At 46.4% G+C, this 18,889-nt stretch overlaps 1 pseudogene across 1 annotated transcript; it reads left to right on the plus strand.

Moving 5' to 3' along the window:
- Window positions 1-11,253: 11,253 nt before the first annotated feature.
- LOC145536778 (protein C-ets-2 pseudogene) lies at window positions 11,254-14,164 on the plus strand (annotated as a pseudogene). Its single transcript, XR_014076011.1, has one exon. The product of XR_014076011.1 is annotated as a protein C-ets-2 pseudogene (transcript).
- Window positions 14,165-18,889: the final 4,725 nt, after the last annotated feature.

Below are 18,889 nucleotides of genomic sequence, written 5' to 3' on the forward strand. Positions count from 1 at the left end.
GCTATGGTTTTTCCAGTGGTCATGTATGGATGTGAGAGTTGGACTATAAAGAAAGCTGAACGCCGAAGAATTGATGCTTTTGAACTGTGGTGTTGGAGAAGACTCTTGAGAGTCCCTTGGACTGCAAGGAGATCCAATCAGTCCATCCTAAAGGAGATCGGCCCTGAATACTCATTGGAAGGACTGATGTTGAAGCTGAAACTCCAGTACTTTGGCTACCGATGCAAAGAGCTGACTCATTTGAAAAGACCCTGATGCTGGGAAAAGACTGAAGGTGGGAGAAGGGAACGACAGAGGATGAGATGGTTGGATGGCATCACCGACACAATGGACATGGGTTTGAGTAAACTCCGGGAGTTGGTGATGGACTGGGAGGCCTGGCGTGCTGCAGTCCATGGGGTCACAAAGAGTCAGACACGACTGAGCGACTGAACTAAACTGAACTGAAGAAAGCCAGAAAGGTCAAACGGATTTCTACCTGGGAATAGAGACATTGCAGGCCCTTTATTGATGTGAATTCAGGTTTCTACCCAGGATCAGGCTGCTCACCCTTGGCCCTTAAGTAGATTCAAGGAAGTAGGTGCTAACCATAGGGGCTGTGATGAGAAGGTCAGGGTGTCTTGTGAACAATCTGGAAAGAGAAGGAGGGTGATGAATAGAACAAAATGTTTCCTTACTTTATTCGAGAGGCGTGAGTTTCTGTAATATGTAAGACTTGCAATGATAATGCTTTATGGTTTTCAAAGTGCTTTCATATTTTTAAGTTATCTCTTTGACCCAGGCAGCAAGGCTGTGAGTTATGTAGAGAAAACAGTATTTATAGCCAACTCTCTCACACAAGACTGAGAGAAGTTAAGTGAACTGCCCTGTATCATGCAGCTCAAAAGTGATGGAGCCAGACCTGCGCTCATGCCTCTGTGTCATGCTGCCTTCCTCATTTGGGTGCAGTGGGCAGGGATAGCTCTCAGTGACATTGTGCAGAAAGTGAATGCTGTCCTTGGTGACTTCCACCTCCCTTTTTGACATCCAGGCACCCTAGGTCCCAAATCACCCAATGTAGCACTCCCTAATACATGGACAGCAACCACCTGCTGGTATTGAACACTTAGGTGCTTGGCAGGCCCCATGCTAAACATTAAACCTGCCTTATCATGCACGAGTATTCACAATAGCTGAAATGTAGAAACAGCCAAAATGCCCGTCCACTGGTGAATGCGTACAAATGGAATCAGCCTATATGCAGTCTCTTGTGTCTGGCTCCTTTCACTTAGCACAATGCTTTCAGGGTTCCTCTATGTTGTATGTTGCATGTATCATTACTTCATTCCTTTTTGTCACCAAATAATATTCCACTGCATGGATACATTTCAGAAGTCTAGTTTCTGAACTATATTTTTAAAGTCAATTACAATTCTTTTTTAACAAAAATTTATCTATTTACTTATTTTTGACTGCAAGGGGTCTTCGTTGCTGTGTGTAAGCATTCTCTAGTTGCACTGAGCAGGGGCTACTCTCTTGTTGTAGAGTACAGGCTCTAGGGGCAGTCAGGCTTCAGTAGTTGTGGGTCACGGTCTTAGTTACCTCAGGGCATGTGGAATCTTTCCAAACCAAGGATTGAACCCGTGTCCCTTGCATTGGTAGGCAGATTCCCAATCGTTGCACCACCGGGGAAGTCCTCTGTACCCTACTGATAAATCTTATAGCACTTTGTACATTTTAGGCTTCAATATCTTTGCTGTGAAAGGTTGCCAACTTTTTCAGTAAACTTGCCTTGAAATTCACCCCCACCTTTTGAAAAAAATTCCTGTCAAAGCAGCACTTCAAAAAAAATTAAATCAGTCATTTTGTTCATACTATATCTTCTTCTTTTTATCTTTCCTTTGGTAGCCCACATCATTAGAGTAAGAAACTGCTTTTCCAGTTTTCCTGTAAGGCATTAAAAAAAATTAAAACGTTTCAATACTCTGTAATGACCTACATGGGAATAGAATCTAAAAAAGAGTGGATATATGTAGATGTATAACTGAGTCACTTTGCTGTACAGCAGAAACTAACAAACATTGTATATTAACTGTGTATGTGTTAGTTACTTAGTCGTGGCTGGCTCTGTGTCCCCATAGACTGTAACCCAACAGGCTTTCCTGTCCATGGAATTCTCCAGGCAAGAATACTGGAATGGGTTGCCATGCCCTCTTCCAAGGGATCTTCTCTACCCAGGGATCGAACCCTGGTCTCCTGCATTGCAGGCAGATTCTTTACCATCTAAGCCACCAGGAAAGCAGATTTTAAAGTTCTTGCTAATCATGATAGTTTCATATCATTATTAGCTAATATATCAAGGCAAAGTATACACTTAAAATGAGTTTTTTATTAACACAGCAGACATGAATCATACTTTAAATAGCTTTCTTTTTTTTCCATGTTGAACTTTTTTTTTTCTTTTGGGCATGTCACACAGCTTGTGGGATCTTAGTTCCCTGAGCAGGAACTGAACCCAACCCTGGCAGTTAAAGTGTGGAGTCCTAACCAGTGGACTGCCAGGAAATTCCGTAAGTAGATTTCTTGATATTTTCTTTTTCTTTTTTTGGCTGATTTCTTATCAGAACCAATTTGTTCACTGTTGTTTTCATAATGCTTTGAAGTGGGGCTGATGAAAAGCTTATACTAGGAATGGGAGATGAATCAGTTTTGCCATTTTCCTGTTGCCCACTTGTATTCTTAATAGTATCTTCATTCAGGCTGTGGTTTATTTGTAGGAATCTTTTCAAACCACTTTTCCATTTGAGGAGGACTGGTTAAGTTAAAACCAGATGATATAATCTGTAAATTCAGAACCCAGCACAGACATTACAGAACTTTTCAATAGGCTAAAAATGAAATGAAAGAGGGTGGATGCCACCACTAAACCCTTCTGTGTTGTGAATTTACCATCCCTTCTTCGGGATATACCCATCAGTGACCATCTTACAAACAGATCAAATGAGGGTGCCAGTGTCACCACATGTCTTGGGTACATTATAGTTTAATTTCTTTTATCTTTTTGCTTCAAAATAAATTTAAATCAAAGCTGGAATATTTTCTTCATACACCTCAATGTATCGTCTTGTACATCTTACTTTAGAGACAACTGGTTTATTACATTGATTCCATTTTACAAATGAGACAACTGAGGTCCTGACAGGTGAAGAAATGAACTCAAAGATACACAGCTAGTATGTGATAGAGCTAGTATTCAAACAGACCTGTTTGGCTCCAGTGCCTATGCTTCCTCTATTACAACCAAAAGACTCTGGCTGGTTCAATGACACATGATTTCTGGTGACACCAGAAGGAGGGAAGACTGATGATCTTATTAATAACTCCCAGCTGGGGGTTTGTTCCCCTTCAGGTGGTCTACAGCAGAGAAAGGGGCAGGCTTAGAAGGAGGATACTTGCAAAACTGGAATCTAACCACCAATCATCAGGCACTTACTATGTGCAAGTCACGGAGCTCAGGGACCTCCTTGGTGATCCAGTGGTTAAGACTGCACTCCCAGTGCAGGGGGTCTGGGGTTTGATTCCTGGTCAGGAAACTAGATCCTGCATGCTGCAACTAATACCTAGAGCAGCCAACAACAACAACAACACACACACACACACACACACACACACACACACACACACACACACACACACACACAAACAGAGCCAAGCACCGAATCTTCATGACCCTGGAAGGGAGCTCCAAGTGGTATGTCCATTTCACAGATGACAAAATGGAATAGATGGTCATGCTGGCACTCCAAGCCAAAAATGGAATGACTCCCAAACCTGGGATCTTAACCAATACACAGTGTTGCCTCTAGTCCACCTGCCTCATAGACAGTATTGTTTCAGTAAGTACACAGGAAGAGCAACATGCCAGGCTCTGTGCCAACTGCTTTCCATGTATTGTATCTCATTTAACTCTCACAACAGCTTAATGAGAAAGGGACTGTCAGACACTGTCCCCATTTTACAGATGCAGAAACTGAGGCTCAGAGAGATTAGGTAACTTGTCCAAGGTCACCAGGGATTGCCAGCAAGTGGCAGATCTTCTTTCAGTCTGGCCTCCCTTTCATCATTGCTTTGGGCAGGGACTGGGCAGAATCTTCCAGAGCCAGCCTTTCATGGGGAGGCCACATCCATCTACCAGCATCTCCTCACGGAGTGGATGGAGTCCAGAGAGGTCAAGAATGAGAGGGCAACAGGCAGGAAGGCCAGGGGTCTCCAAACAGAGGAAATAGGCTGCAAGTGTCAGACATTTTATCTCTCTCTTAAGCGGCAGGAGGAAACAAACTAGCGATCTTTTTTCCCTTCTCTATACAAATGTAAAAGAGGTTTCTCTTAAAATACTGTGTTGCCATGACACCTGGTTTCACCTGAAGTTAACTATTCTCAAACTTTGAGTTAACCAATGCATTTTTCTTATGGAAATGTTTGTCTTAAGCTATGTTAATGTACTGTGCATTTACCCCAAACTCTGTCTTCAAGTCGATTCGCCTAAAGGCTCAGAACCTACTTGACAAACCAGATGTTATACTCAGACATTGTTCCCCTAATCTATGTAAATGAAACTATTTGCATGCTCTGCCTTTCTGCAAGATTCAAGTCAATTGTTTTATGACCGGGGATGTCTGGTGCCCAGATTATCCCCAAATACATCTTATGGATGAGGGGCCTGGTGCCATTCTCAGTTTAAGACATTCCTTTCTTTCATTAACAAACTGCTAGTGACTACATAACATCCAGCTGAAGAATAGCAGGGGGGTACTCTTTCTGCCCCGTTCTGGTGCCTATGTCAGAAGCTTTCTCCATCTCCTTTATGCTTTAATAAAACTTTATCACACAAAAGCTCTGAGTGATCCAGCCTCCAGGCTCATCTCTGGCCCCGGATTGAATTCTTCTCCTCCAGAGGCCAAGAATCCCGGCCATCTTTTCGTGGTCAAGCAACAACCTTTCAAGAACAGTGTGGTCTGTGGACAGATGCCAGCCCAACAAGATAAGAAAGGACATCAAGAGTTTGGAAAGTTTTTTTTTAGTATTTTTATATTTATTTATTTATTGACGTATACTTGGTTTACAATGTTGTCCTTGTTGTTTATTTTATATACAGTGGTGTGCATACTTTAATCCCAAACTCCTAATTTATATCCCCCCTTTCCCCTTTTGTAACCATAAGTTTGTTTCCTATGTGTGTGGTCTATTTCTGTTTTGTAAATAAGTTCATTTGTGTCATATTTTACATTCCACATATAAGCGATATCATATGATACTGGTTTTTTTCTGTCTGAGTTACTTCACTTAATATGGTAATCTCTAGGCCCATTCATGTTGCTGCAAATAGCATTATTTCATTCTTTTCTATGGCTGAGTACCATCCCATTGTATATATACCATACAAATATATAGTATTTTTTAAATTATTGCATAATAAATACCTTTATTTAGTGATCAGAATCATTCAAACATGGGGCTTGCCAGGATAAAGAATAACAGAAGAGGTGCTCGGTGATGAGAGTTTGGGAACTGGGCTATAAGACTCTCTAAGGACAGATGATGCCTGCTTCATCTTAGAGTCCTCAGTGCTGGCACGTACCTCCTTAAGTGCTCATTAACTTTCAAACATACACAGTGCAAAGAGAACACATTAATACAATAAGCTCCCATGTACCCATCTCTGTGTGTGTTTAGTCGCTCAGTTGTGTCAACTCTTTGCGACCCCATGGACTGTAGCCTGCCAGTTTCTTCTGTCCATGGAGAATCTCCAGGCAAGAATACTGGAGTGGGTTCCCATGCCCTCCTCCAGGGGATCTTCCCAACCCAGGGATCGAACCCAGGTCTCCTGCACTGCAGGCAGATTCTTTACCATCTGAGTCACCAGGGAAGCCCATTACCCAGCTCCAAGAATCGTAGCTCATGGCCAATCTAGCTTTCTTATGCTCCCACCTGACTGACCCCTAAACTTCCTTGAAGATTATTTTGAAGCAAGTCCTAGATATTGTATAATTCTACCCACAAATATTCTAATATGTCGCTCTGAAAAATAAGTGCTTTATAAATACAACATTGTCATACCTAAAAAATGAACAATAATTCCTTAAATATCATCTAGGGACTTCCCTGCTGCTCCAGTGGCTAAGACTCTGCCCTCCTGGGTTTGATCCCTGGTCAGGGAACTAGATCCTCCATGCCGCAAGAGAGTTTGGAAACATTTATACAAGTTTGATATTGCTGCAGCATCCAAATGCCTAATTATTTTTCAAAAAGTTTTACCAAAGTATCCATTCACAGACTGGAAATTAAAAAAACAAATAACCTATCTTTCACCACAGATAGTTTGAAAAGCACTGGTATAGACAAATCCAGTCCATGCTCCATGCCCACAACCTGTCCTTTTGAGAGCAGGGGTGGTCAGTTCTGAGCCAGCAGAGGGGGTGAATTGCCTGCAAATGATTCCCAAAGGATTGTAGGAAAGCCTTGGTTCAATCAAGTTGAACCTGATTCTGAGGGTTTGTGAAAGACAATAAAGGCCTGATCTTGTTCCTCTTGGGGAGCCTCCAAGAAGAATGAGGCAGTTGGCTTTACATGATATTGATGCTTCCTTGGAAGATCCAGCCTCGTTTTCATTTTGAGGACCTCCTCAGTAGTTCTCCGATGACTGTCCATCAGCAGAGGACATCAATGTGACATCCTCCGATCCAGAGATGCCACCGCTGTCCTCAGTTTCCAGAGGCATTGCTATCTCCCCAGATACAGGACATGATCCAGTTAACTGTTGGGAGGACAGGCAGTGAGGTGCTGGGAAACGAGATTGTAAAGTGAGCTTTAGGAGCCTAAGCTAAAGGTCTGGGCAGATGACCAGACTCATTTTTCCCTTCCACCTTCTGTCAGTGCAAATGCTGTCTATCCCAGTGTAAATGCTGCCTATCCTAGCTCTGCTTTCTCCAGGCAGCTCTGCTTGACTACTCTGATCCTAGTCACTTACCCCTTCACAGCATCCTTGTAGCCTGTCACACCCAACACTTTATCATATAGTGTCCTACATGGTTCTCATATGACTTGTGTCTCAGTTTCTTGTGTAGGTTAAAGCTCGCCAAAGCAATCGCAGGAGAAAAGGCAAGGATTTAACAATCAGAACTGAGACATGACAGGAGGGGGCTGGGCCTCAAGAGTAAGGGGGCTTCCCAGTTATCAGAATTGAAGTCTGAAGTTAGGGATTACCGCCTAGTAAAGGGTGACTCCTGGCAGTGTCCCAGAATGCTGGGCTGGAACTGCTGAGGTCCTTCTGGGCTAGAGCCGGTGGATGGGCTGAGTCTGTAGCTAGAGGGTTGGTTGATCCTCGGAAAGTGGCTCTAGACTTGGAGGGGGAGGAAGAGAATCTGCGAACCAGGCAGGACCTGAGCCTGCACTCTTCCTTGGCCTCCCATCCAAAGCCCTTCACAATGTGACCCCATCATAATGATAACAGTTAACATCTGGTGAGCACTTCCTATGTGCCAGCCACTGCTCCAAGTTTCCATGTATTAACTCATTGAGTCCTCAAACTAACTTTATGAACAGGTTCCATTATTATTCCTATTTTACGGCTGAAGAAAATGAGGCACAGAGAAGTTAAGAGGTTAACTGACTCGCCCAAGTTTGCACAGCTAGCATGGGGCAGAGCTAGGATTCAAACAGGCAGTGCGGCTCCAGGGGCAGAAGTTCGGCCAAAAGCCTTTGCTCTGAAATCTTTGTCTTGTGATCAGGGCCTTCAACGCCTTAACGTGAAGGACTGGCTCTAATGGTGGAGCCCTCAGATATGCCAGCGCCTGATAGGGGAGAAAATTCGGATCTCGGAGGCTTTCCCTTAGAGGCACACTCAACTCTGCCATCTGAACCCTAAGTTTCACGGTGGCTCCTCTGTGAGGCCGTATCTACCTCTTACATGAGGTAAATGAGGAAAGAGATTCCCCTGGTCGGGTTTGTGGCATCCTTCTAAATGACCCAAGGCCTCCAAGCCATGGACTCAATGTTTCAATGACCCTTGTATGGGCTGAATTCACTTGGACATTGATTCCACTCAAATGAGTGGAACCTGGTGAGACCTCAACTTAAAGCAGTTTTAGTAGGATTTCATATCGTGCCCCTTTGTCATTCACTCTATTTCTGGAGGTCAAGGAATAGGGATTTGCCATTACCGGTGCTGAGACTGTCTTCATCTGTGTATTCTGCAGTTTTGGGGAAATAACACTCTATTTTTTTTCTTTTTTTAAAAAATTGAGGTATAGTTGATGATATTTACCATGTTCCCTGTGCTGTATAATATATTCTTGTAGGTGATTTATTTATTTTGTAAAATTATTTTTTAATTTATTTGTCTACGTTGGCTCTTAGTTGCAGCACATGGGATCTTTGTTGCATCATGTGGGATCTTTCACTGTGGTGCACAGACCCTCTATTGGTGGCGCACTAGCTCAGTAGTTGAAGCGTGTGCGCTTAGTTGCTCTGCAGCATGTGGGATCTTAGTTCCCGGACCAGGGATTGAACTGGCATCCCCTGCATTGCAAGGCAGATTCCTAACCACTGGACCACCAGGGAAGTCCCTTATTTTATACACGGTAGTTTCTATCTCTTAATCCCTTACTGCTATCTTGTCTCTCCCCTACATTGTTAACCACTACTTTGTTCTCTACATCTGTGAATCTGTTTCTTTTTTGTTATATTTAGTACTTTGTTGTATTTTTTAGATTCCACATACAAGATGTATCATACAATATTTGTCTTTCTCTCTCTGACTTATTTCACTAAACACAATTCCCTCTCTGTCTGTTTTCTTCTATGGTTATAGGGCTTTCCTGGTAGCTCAGCTGATAAAGACTCCGTCTGCAAAGCAGAAGACCCTGTTTCGATTCCTGGGTCAGGAAGATCTGCTGGAGAAGGGACAGGCTACCCACTCCAGTATTCTTGAGCTTCCCTGGTGTCTCAGCTGGTAAAAAAATCCACCTGCAATGCGGGAGACCTGAGTTTGATCCCTGGGTTGGGAAGATCCCCTGGAGAAGGGAAAGGCTACCCACTCCAGTATTCCGGCCTGGAGAATTCCATGGACTGTATAGTCCATGGGGTCGCAAAGAGTTGGACACAACTGAACAACTTTCACTAGGGCAGGTGTGGGCGGTCCTTCACGACTGGTCTGCTAAGAGCATGATCCCTTGGTCCCATGTGCTAGGGGGGTTGGTCCAGGTTGGTAGAGAGGCAAGGAGGGCCTCAAGCTGGGCATAGGCTTTCAAGAGGAGACATTTTCCCTGAGTCAGCTCTTCCCATGGGTGGCTAAAGACGTCCCCAAAGAGCAGGGAAAGGGAGAAGGAGAGAGCATTGCGGTTGGTCGCAGTGCCTTTGCTAATGGATTTGTGCACCATCTTTGACACACATACCACAGGTCGCCAATCCCTGGAAGAAAATCAACCCTGCCTGACCCTGCTGTAACAGTTGAGGGATCAAGGTCAACTGTCTGCTGGGTGCTCTAGGACACTGGAGCCACCAGTTCAGTAATACATATCCTGGGGTGGTTCCCATTCTTCTGCAAGTTTAACTGCTCCCTGAAGGCACAAGGAAGAACTGGCTCCAGTCTGGCCACCTTTCCAGTTGGCCAGCTGGCATCATCAGGAGTTCTGTTCCTAGGGTCCCCTGGCAGCCCATTTGGCAAGAGCGGGCTGGGAAGAATAGTCACTTGATTTGTTTTCTGTCTGCCAGACGCTCAGAGCTGCTGGAAATCCAGGCGGATGCAATAACTCGACATGGTTTCATTCATGGAAATCCAGAGGGAGGACACACTCTTTCCAAAGATGGATAGGGCCCACATGCCTAATCTGGAAAGTCGGGTAAGACTCCCATTTCTCCACACATTTCAAAGTCTAATTAAATGCCGGGGCTGCCTCATGTACCTCCTTCTGTGCTCACAGAACACTTGTTTTTCAGGGCTCCTTGGGACTGAAGATTTTGTAAAGGAACAAAACAGACCAAAAACACACATGCAAGTTATTCATATTTATGAGTGAACAATGAGTAAGACAGCAGATTGATGAAGCTTCCCTGCCAAGAGAGGAATTGGATTCCAGCCTGCAGGAATGGCAGGACAACAGCCAGAGCAAAGCGGGTGGGGGCACGAAAAGCTTGCCCTGCGCAGGATTGGCCTGACTCAACCCGGAATACTGTGAGCACTTTGGGAGCCCAGCTACAGGGGTGACAGGGAGTGAAGGTGAGAAATGATCAGAAGAGTTGGGAGTGTTTAGCAGGAGGAGGAGAAGGCTCTTAGGGAACATGACAGCTGCCTTTAGAAAACCGGAGGGCTGGCCCATGGGAGAGAGGAAGGGGACTTAAGGCAGAGTGGAGGAGTGGAAAGTGTGGGCTATGGATTCAGGAACCCTCAGCTGAATTCTTCACTCTGCGATTTACTAGACTTGCTCTCTTAGGTCACTTAATCTCCTGAAGTCTCATATTTTTCATCAGTGCAGTGCCTTGAAAGATAATTCCTCCCTGCGCTATGAGGACCCACTCCACTGAGAAGGGGGGTCCATAAAAGAGTGCATGAAATCCGCAAACACTTAGCCATTGATATTGCTGTGAGTGTCTGTGGTCCCGGAGCACATAGCCTGGTCCAGTGGGTGAAACTGACAGAGAGGCAGACTGTGGCGCAGTACAGTTACAAAGAGCTACCTAACCGCTCTAGGGGTCGTGGATGCAAATAACTGCTTTGGGAAGTAATCAGTTTGTCATCACTGGAGATGTTCAAGCAAAGGCTGGACCAGTATTTTCTAGAAGTCCATACGGGGGAGTTCCCGTATATGGAAGAAAGCTGGAGTAATCACCTCTAAGCTCTTTTCCAACCCTTAGGGTGGAGGTTTTGTTCTTTAATATTAATTAATTAATTTATTTGGCTGTGTCGGATCTTAGTTGCTGCATGGCAGCTCTAGAGCATGTGGGCACAGGGATCAATAGTTGTGGAGCACAGGCTTAGTCGCTCTGTGGCTTGTGGGACCTCAGTTCTCCAACTAGGGACCTAACTGACGCAAGGCGGATTCTTTTTTTTTTAAAAAAATCTTTTATTGCCCCTCCCCTCCGCCCCTCCTTTCCCGCGCAGGCTCCCCGCCTGGCCCCCTCTTCCGCCCCTCCTCCTCTCTCCCCTCCCCCTCCGCCCCTCCTTCCCGTCCCGAAGTCCCCTCCCTCCTCCCACCTCCCTCCTCCCCCCCGATACCCGGGCTCCAGAAGAGCGCGCGGCGGAGGGGACCGGCCGGTTACTTCCTCCAGCGGCCGCACGGAGCGCGGCGCAGCTACAGCCCCGATCGCCCCGAGCCCGCCCGCCGTCCCCGGTCCGCCCTGGCCTCCCCGAGCGCCCCGAGCCCTTCCGCCGCCCCCGGCCTCCACGAGCGCCCCACTCGCGCGCCCTCGCCGGTGCGCACCGAGGAATCCCGGGCCCCGAGCCCCCCCGGCGGCTCTGCCCGAAGCGGCGCGATGAATGATTTTGGAATCAAGAACATGGACCAGGTGGCCCCTGTGGCCAGCAGTTACAGAGGGACACTCAAGCGCCAGGCCGCCTTTGACACCTTTGATGGGTCCCTGCTCGCCGTTTTCCCCGCCCTAAGTGAAGAGCAAACACTCCAGGAAGTGCCAACCTGCTTGGATTCGATTTCTCATGACTCAGCCAACTGCGAGTTGCCTCTGCTGACCCCATGCAGCAAGGCTGTGATGAGTCAAGCCTTAAAAGCCACCTTCAGTGGCTTCAAAAAGGAGCAACGCCGGCTGGGGATCCCGAAGAATCCCTGGCTGTGGACTGAGCAGCAGGTGTGCCAGTGGCTTCTCTGGGCCACCAACGAGTTCAGTCTGGTGGACGTGAACCTGCAGAGGTTCGGCATGACGGGGCAGGTGCTGTGTGACCTTGGCAAGGAGCGCTTTCTGGAGCTGGCGCCTGACTTTGTGGGCGATATTCTCTGGGAGCATCTGGAGCAGATGATCAAAGAAAACCAAGAAAAGACCGAAGATCAGTATGGAGAAAATTCGCACCTCAACTCAGTTCCTCATTGGATTAATAGCAATTCATTAGGTTTTGGTGTGGAGCAGGCACCGTATGTCATCCAGACGCAGAGCTACCCTAAAGGCGGCCTCCTGGACGGCCTGTGTCCAGCGTCCTCGGCGCCCGGCACGCTCGGGCCAGAGCAGGACTTCCAGATGTTCCCCAAGGCCCGACTCAGCACCGTCAGCGTCAACTACTGCTCCGTTGGCCAGGACTTCCCGGCCAGCAGCTTGAACCTGCTCTCCAGCGCTTCTGGGAAGCCCAGGGACCACGACTCAGCGGAGACGGGCGGCGACAGCTTCGAGAGCTCGGAGTCGCTGCTGCAGTCCTGGAACAGCCAGTCGTCTCTGCTGGACGTGCAGCGGGTGCCCTCCTTCGAGAGCTTCGAGGACGACTGCAGCCAGTCCCTGGGCCTCAGCAAGCCGACCATGTCGTTCAAGGACTACATCCAGGACCGGAGCGACCCGGTGGAGTGGGGCAAACCAGTTATACCCGCAGCCGTGCTGGCCGGCTTCACAGGAAGCGGGCCTATCCAGCTGTGGCAGTTTCTTCTAGAATTGCTCTCTGACAAGTCCTGCCAGTCATTCATCAGCTGGACGGGGGACGGATGGGAGTTTAAGCTCGCGGACCCTGACGAGGTGGCCCGCCGGTGGGGAAAGAGGAAAAACAAGCCCAAGATGAACTACGAGAAGCTGAGCCGGGGTCTGCGCTATTACTACGACAAGAATATCATCCACAAGACGTCAGGGAAGCGCTACGTGTACCGCTTCGTGTGCGACCTGCAGAACTTGCTGGGCTTCACGCCCGAGGAGCTGCACGCCATCCTGGGCGTCCAGCCGGACACAGAGGACTGAGCCCGCCCGGGCCGGGAGCGGGGCCGTGGCGACCCGTCCCAGGACCCTGAGAGGCCGGATCCGCGCAGCCGGCGCGTCTCCTGAAGCAGTGGCCTTACTCCATCGGACACCGCGGTTCTTCGCTGAGAGCAGCACAGTTTCTCGCTTCGGAAAGCCTGCTGCCGGGAACCCGCCACTTAACGATGCTATTCCCCGCGGACGGCCCAGGGAGAAGGTAGGGGCCGCCGTCCTAGCCCTAGGAGGGCTGTGTGGTGACAGGATCGTTCAGGCTGCTGGGTCTTCTCAAAGGAGCGAGCATGTCATGGACGCACACTTCTTGGATTTTTCTTGTGCCTTTTTGCAGCCAGGAATCGCCCAAGAGCTCTCTTTGGTTCTGAGGGGGAGGAGGCGGCAAAGACACGCTGTTTCAGAAGTTAGTTTGTGTATATGACTGTAACCTGGTAATTGTTATCAGAGTCCCCTGACAGACCTATTTAACAGAGACTGTACATTGTAATTTAAAATGATTATATAACTGTATGTGAACATAGGAATGCACATGGCATTTTGCAACGTTCGCTGGTTTTCAGGAGCACTGGCGGCCTTTTGCAAACATTTAATCTGCCAGAGCAGATTAAGAGAAGTTGTAAAGTGTGTATTATTTACATTTAATATGCCTACAGAAATAAGGTCTAAGAAGGTTCATTCCTGTTTTTTTGTTCTGTTTTGCCTCGGGTTATTATCTATGGCAAGGACTTTGTACATTTGGGAATTTTTATAAGAAACTTAATGTTATTATCTGGGGGCCTCTCCTGGCCTCTCTGCTTCTCCTTTAACTGTAATGTAAAAGCTATAAAGCAGTATTTTTCTTGACAGATGGCATATGTTTTCCATTTCTATGCATGCCTTGAAATAAGTTTATATACAAAACTTACTTTATTTTTAAGTTCAATTGTGTTTTCCCCAGCGACTCACCTCCCCTGACCAGGCATTTCCTTCCCAAGCCCCACCCCCACACCCCAAATTATGCTGTATGATTAAAATAAGAATACTATTTTTGGAAATATGTGACTCCTTTTCAGAGATCAGGAGGGATTTATGTAGCAGCTATTTTTACTGCAAAAGTAATTCACTGGAAAAAAAATGTAATTTGTAAGAAAGTTTTATTTTTACTGCAGCGCCATGGAAAGCGAACGTACAGAGCTGAAGGTGTGGGAGGAGGGAAGGCTTAATTAATAAACCTCTTGGACATGAAAAAAAAAAATCTTTTATTTATTTATTTATCATTGGCTGTGCTGGGTCTTGGTTGTTATATGCAGGCCTTCTCTAGTTGTGGTGAGTGGAGGCTACCCTCTAGTTGGGCTTCTCATTGTGGTGGCTTCTCTTGTTGTGGAGCACCGGCTCTAGGGCATGTGGGCTTCAGCTGTTGCAATGTGTCGGCTCAGTAGTTGTAGCTCTCAGGCTTAGTTGCCCCGAGGCATGTGGAATCTTGCCGAACCAGGGATCGAACTCGTATCTCCTGCAGTGGAGATATGGAATCCTAACCACTGCAAGGCGGATTTTTAACCGGTGGATCACCAGGGAAGTTCCCAGGGTTGAAGATTCTATACTGAGCTTCTGCCAAGTCGTGTTGGCATTCAATGTGATTCCCTCTCACTGACCTCAATACTTTGCTCCAGCAGTAGCCACCTCTCTCCTGTGTCATTTTTTCCCTCTCTACTGGATCTGTTCTATCACCACACAAATAGGCTGTTTAACCTCGAAATGAAGAAAAAAAGAAAAACGGTTCCCTCTGGCCGTTGCCCCATTTCTCTCCTTCTCCTTTGCTAAACCTTTCAAAAGCATGATCTGCATTTGCTGTGCACCCCCACCCAGGTCTTTCTTCACGAACTCTCTCCTTTACATACTCCAAACTGGCTTTTGTCACCGTCATGCTACCAAAGTTGTTCTTGTTAAGATCACTGTGAGATAATAGAGACTGTATATATTGATCTCTGGCCCAGTTGCTGGCACACAACTCCTGAATCCCTTGTAATTTCCTAAGTGATAAGAACACTTTGAATGTCTTCTGTTCTAACTGTGTCTTTGACCCCATTGCTGACACAGGGCTCCTAAAACCCTGGTAAATTTGCAAGTGATCAGAGCAAGGTGGGTTTCCCAGGTGGCTCAGATAGTAAAGAATCTGCCTGCAATGCAGGAGACCCGAGTTCAATCCCTGAGTTGAGAAGATCCCCCGGAGGGGGTCATGGCAATCCATTCCAGTATTCTTGCCTGGAGAATCCCATGGACAGAGGAGCCTGGTGGGCTGCAGTCCATAGGGTCACACAGAGTCAGACATGACTGAAGCGACTGAGCATGGCACACAGAGCCATGAGGAAGGAACATCTTTTGTTCTGCTGAGGTGATTCTCGGTGCATGGCTTCTGGATGGGAGTGGTCTCCAGAAAGACCAAGCCACAGTTAAAATCTGGGGGTTTTCAGCCCCCCTCCACCATATTCTCCAGAGAGGGAAGAGGGGCTGGAAATGGAGTTAATAATGCATCATGCCCATAAAATATATAGAAGCCTCGATAAAATCTCAATAGTAGGGGGTTTGGAGAGCTTTCAGGGCAGTAAACACATCCATGTCAGGAGGATGACACATCTCAGCCCCACAGGGACAGAAGCTCCTGCGCTTGGGATCCTCTCAGACCTCACCTCATGTATCTCTTCATCTGGCTCTTCTGTGGCCTTTATCATATCCTTTGATAACCTGATAAATGTGTTTCCCTGAGTTCTGTGAAGGCCTCTAACAAATTAATTGAGCCAAAGAAGGGGATTGTTGGAACCCCTGATCTATAGCTGGTTGGTGAGAAGCACAAATGATAACCTTGGCTTGTGACTGGTATCTGAAGTTGGGGGTGTATGTGCCAGTCTTGTGGGCCTGAGCTCTTCACCTGCGAGATCTGACGTTGTCTCTGGGTAAATAGTGTCAGAACTGTGTTGAATTATTGGTCCCCCATACCACTGGTGTCTTAAAATTGCTTTTTAGTGTGGGGAATCCCACTCCCCCTACATTTGGTGACCAGAAGTGTCAGAAGTGAAGTGTTCTCTTTGTAGGTAGAGACACAGGGAGGAAATACACAGTGAAGAACCAGGTTTTTATCTACATAGGAAGGAAAAAGACTGAGGTTTCCTCTACACGACCATCAACAACCTGTGTGTGTGTGCTAAGTCACTTCAATCGTGTCTGACTCTTTGTGACCCTGTGGACTATAGGCTAGGCTCCTGTGTCCATGGGAATTCTCTAGGCAAGAATACTGGAGTGGGTTGCCATGCCCTTTTGCAGGGGATCTTCCTGACCGGAGATCGAACCCGTGCCTCCTGTGTCTCCTACATTGCAGGCAGATTCTTTACTGCTGAGCCACCAGGGAAGCCCCATCAGCAACCTACATGTTGTCAAATCCAAGGATCAGTTTGCTCCATCCTCCTGTGACTTGTCTCATCTGCATAACCGACCAAGTTGATCTCTTCTTCCTCCTCCTCCACACTCTCTTACCTCCTGGGTTCTCAGTCTCCTTGGCAGGTTCCTCTCATTGCCTGACTTGGAAATGATGGAGTGCCCCAGGGCTGTGTCCTGACATCTCTTTTCTTTCCTAGTGTTGCCCAGTGGTATCATCCAGCCCTGTGGCTTTAAATATACATACACGACATGGTTAATGCCCATGTATATAGTGCACAACTCCCACAGTCATAGTTCCAGCAGGGATCTCTTTTTAAAAATATTTTTATTGAAAAATAGTTGATTTACAATGCTGTGTTACTTTCTGCTGTACAGCAAAGTGATTCAGTTTTATATATATATATATATATATATATATATATATATACACACACACACACACATACATACATATATATATATTCTTTTCCATGATGTTTTATCACAGGATATTGAACATAGTTCCATGTGTTACACAATAGGACCTTGTTGTTTATTCATTCTCAATATAATAGTTTGCATCTGCTAATCCCAAACTTCCACTCCAACCCTCCCCTTGTTTCTGTTTGGTAGATAAGTTCATTTATGAGGGACCTCTATCTTGAACTCCACACCTGTATAACCAATGGCCTCCTTGGCATCACCACCTGGATATCTAGTTGTTACATCATATTTAGCAGGCACAACACCAAATCCTCAATGCCTCCCCCCCAAACCTGCTCCCCTGTCTTCTTCATTTCTGAAATGGGGACTCCATGCTTTCAATGGAGCACTCAGACCAAAAAACTTGGGTCAAGATAGGGCAGGCCACCCCCAAATATGCCACTTTGGCATATTAATTATTTTGAGTTAAAATTATCTGAGAAACAGCCAGTGCAGAAAGGACACTATGACCCTCCTCTTTGTCCCCCGGAAAACAGGAGATAGGGAGACATCCTCATTAACAGTAGTAGGGAGGTCTCTTCAACCCTTAGAGCAGTGCTTGGCACAGGGTAAGTGCTGTGTTAACAAACTCTGCTTAGTTACTTCACCGATTAGTACCCAAGCCTAAGTTTCTTTGTTTTATCATGTTCTTCACACATTTATTGTTTCTTTGTCTGAAAGGTATAAAAGCTGCCTGCTTCGGTCATTTCTTTGAGCCTCGTATTTCTATGAATTCCTGTAAGTACCAAATCAAAATTTTATTTTCTCCTGATAATCGGTCTTACATCAATTTAATGACTAGACCAACCAAAAGAACCTAAAAGGATAGAGGGAAAGTCTTTTCCTCCCCAACAGTCTTCACACATCCCACAGCCAGTTCCTCAGCAAATCCAGTCAGTTCTCTCTGCAACAGGTATTCGAATCCAGCCACTTCTCACTTCTGGTTAAAACCCAACTCACATCACATCACTTCTCTTCTCAGAATGGCCCAATGGTTCCGTCTTACTCAAAGCCAAAGTTCTCCTCTTCAACTAGTCTCTACACCATTCACCCTGCCTGCTCTGGGAGTCAGTTGACTTTTGCTTCAGGACCCCGGCCAGGCTACCGGTGTGGAATGCTCCTTCCTCGGGTGTCTGGTTGGCCTGCTCACTCACCTCCTGCATATCTTCTCGTGAGGCCTTCCCTGATCATTCTATTTAAAATCGAAGCTCCTCCTGCCATCCCTTCTTTTATTTTCCCTCTCTGCTTTCCTTTTCTCCCCAGGGCTCATTATCACCTAGTATACTATCTGTTTCACTCACTTATGTTATTCCCCGCCCCCATTAGAATGTCAGCTCTATGAGGGTAAGGATTTTTAGACTGTAGGCCGAAGTCTCTCCACCTCTTAGAACAGTGTCTGGCACAGGATGAGTGCTCATACATGTTTGTTAATCTCCCAGATGGACTGGTAAGTGACAAACGCAAGTTGCAGAACAACGAGAATTAGTGTGATCTAATTTATGTAAAAGAACACCCACAAAGTGCCACTCTACACCTGTATACATTCATGCATATGGATGTAAATTCATGGAACGGGCTCTGAAAGTATTACCGAGTCCAAGCTCACTCTGCTCGCCACATGACAGATCAATGAATCCGAGAGATGAGGTGTTGAGGCAAGGAAGGGGCTTTAATTTGGGGGCCAGCTGACTGAGAAGACGGCAGGTTAGCACCTCAAAATAACCATCTTGCCAGGGCCTGGTTGTCAGGTTCTTTTATGGATCAGAGATGGAGGGGAGGTGAGGAAACAAAGTAAAAAGACTATTCAATTCTTGCAAATATCCCTTAGAATGGCAAGCCTCAGGTAGGGTAATATGTTACTTTCACTTTCTTATAGTCCTTTACAGAAGGGGGCTGAGGTTATCTCCCTGAGGTAAGCCATTATATATGTTTATAATAATAAAAAAGGGTTAAAGTCACAGAAGCAGATCCAGTGTAAAGGTAAAATTAACCCTTCCTGGTTACAGAAGGATCACACCAAAGCACTGACACTGCTTATAAGTAGGGCTCTTCTCAGTGGGCCTGGGGGTGGGTGGGGGTGTCCAGG

The sequence above is a fragment of the Giraffa tippelskirchi genome, chromosome X (assembly GCF_054371585.1).
Source record: "Giraffa tippelskirchi isolate mGirTip1 chromosome X, T2T-mGirTip1v1.2.pri, whole genome shotgun sequence".
NCBI classification, from domain to species: Eukaryota; Metazoa; Chordata; class Mammalia; order Artiodactyla; family Giraffidae; genus Giraffa; species Giraffa tippelskirchi.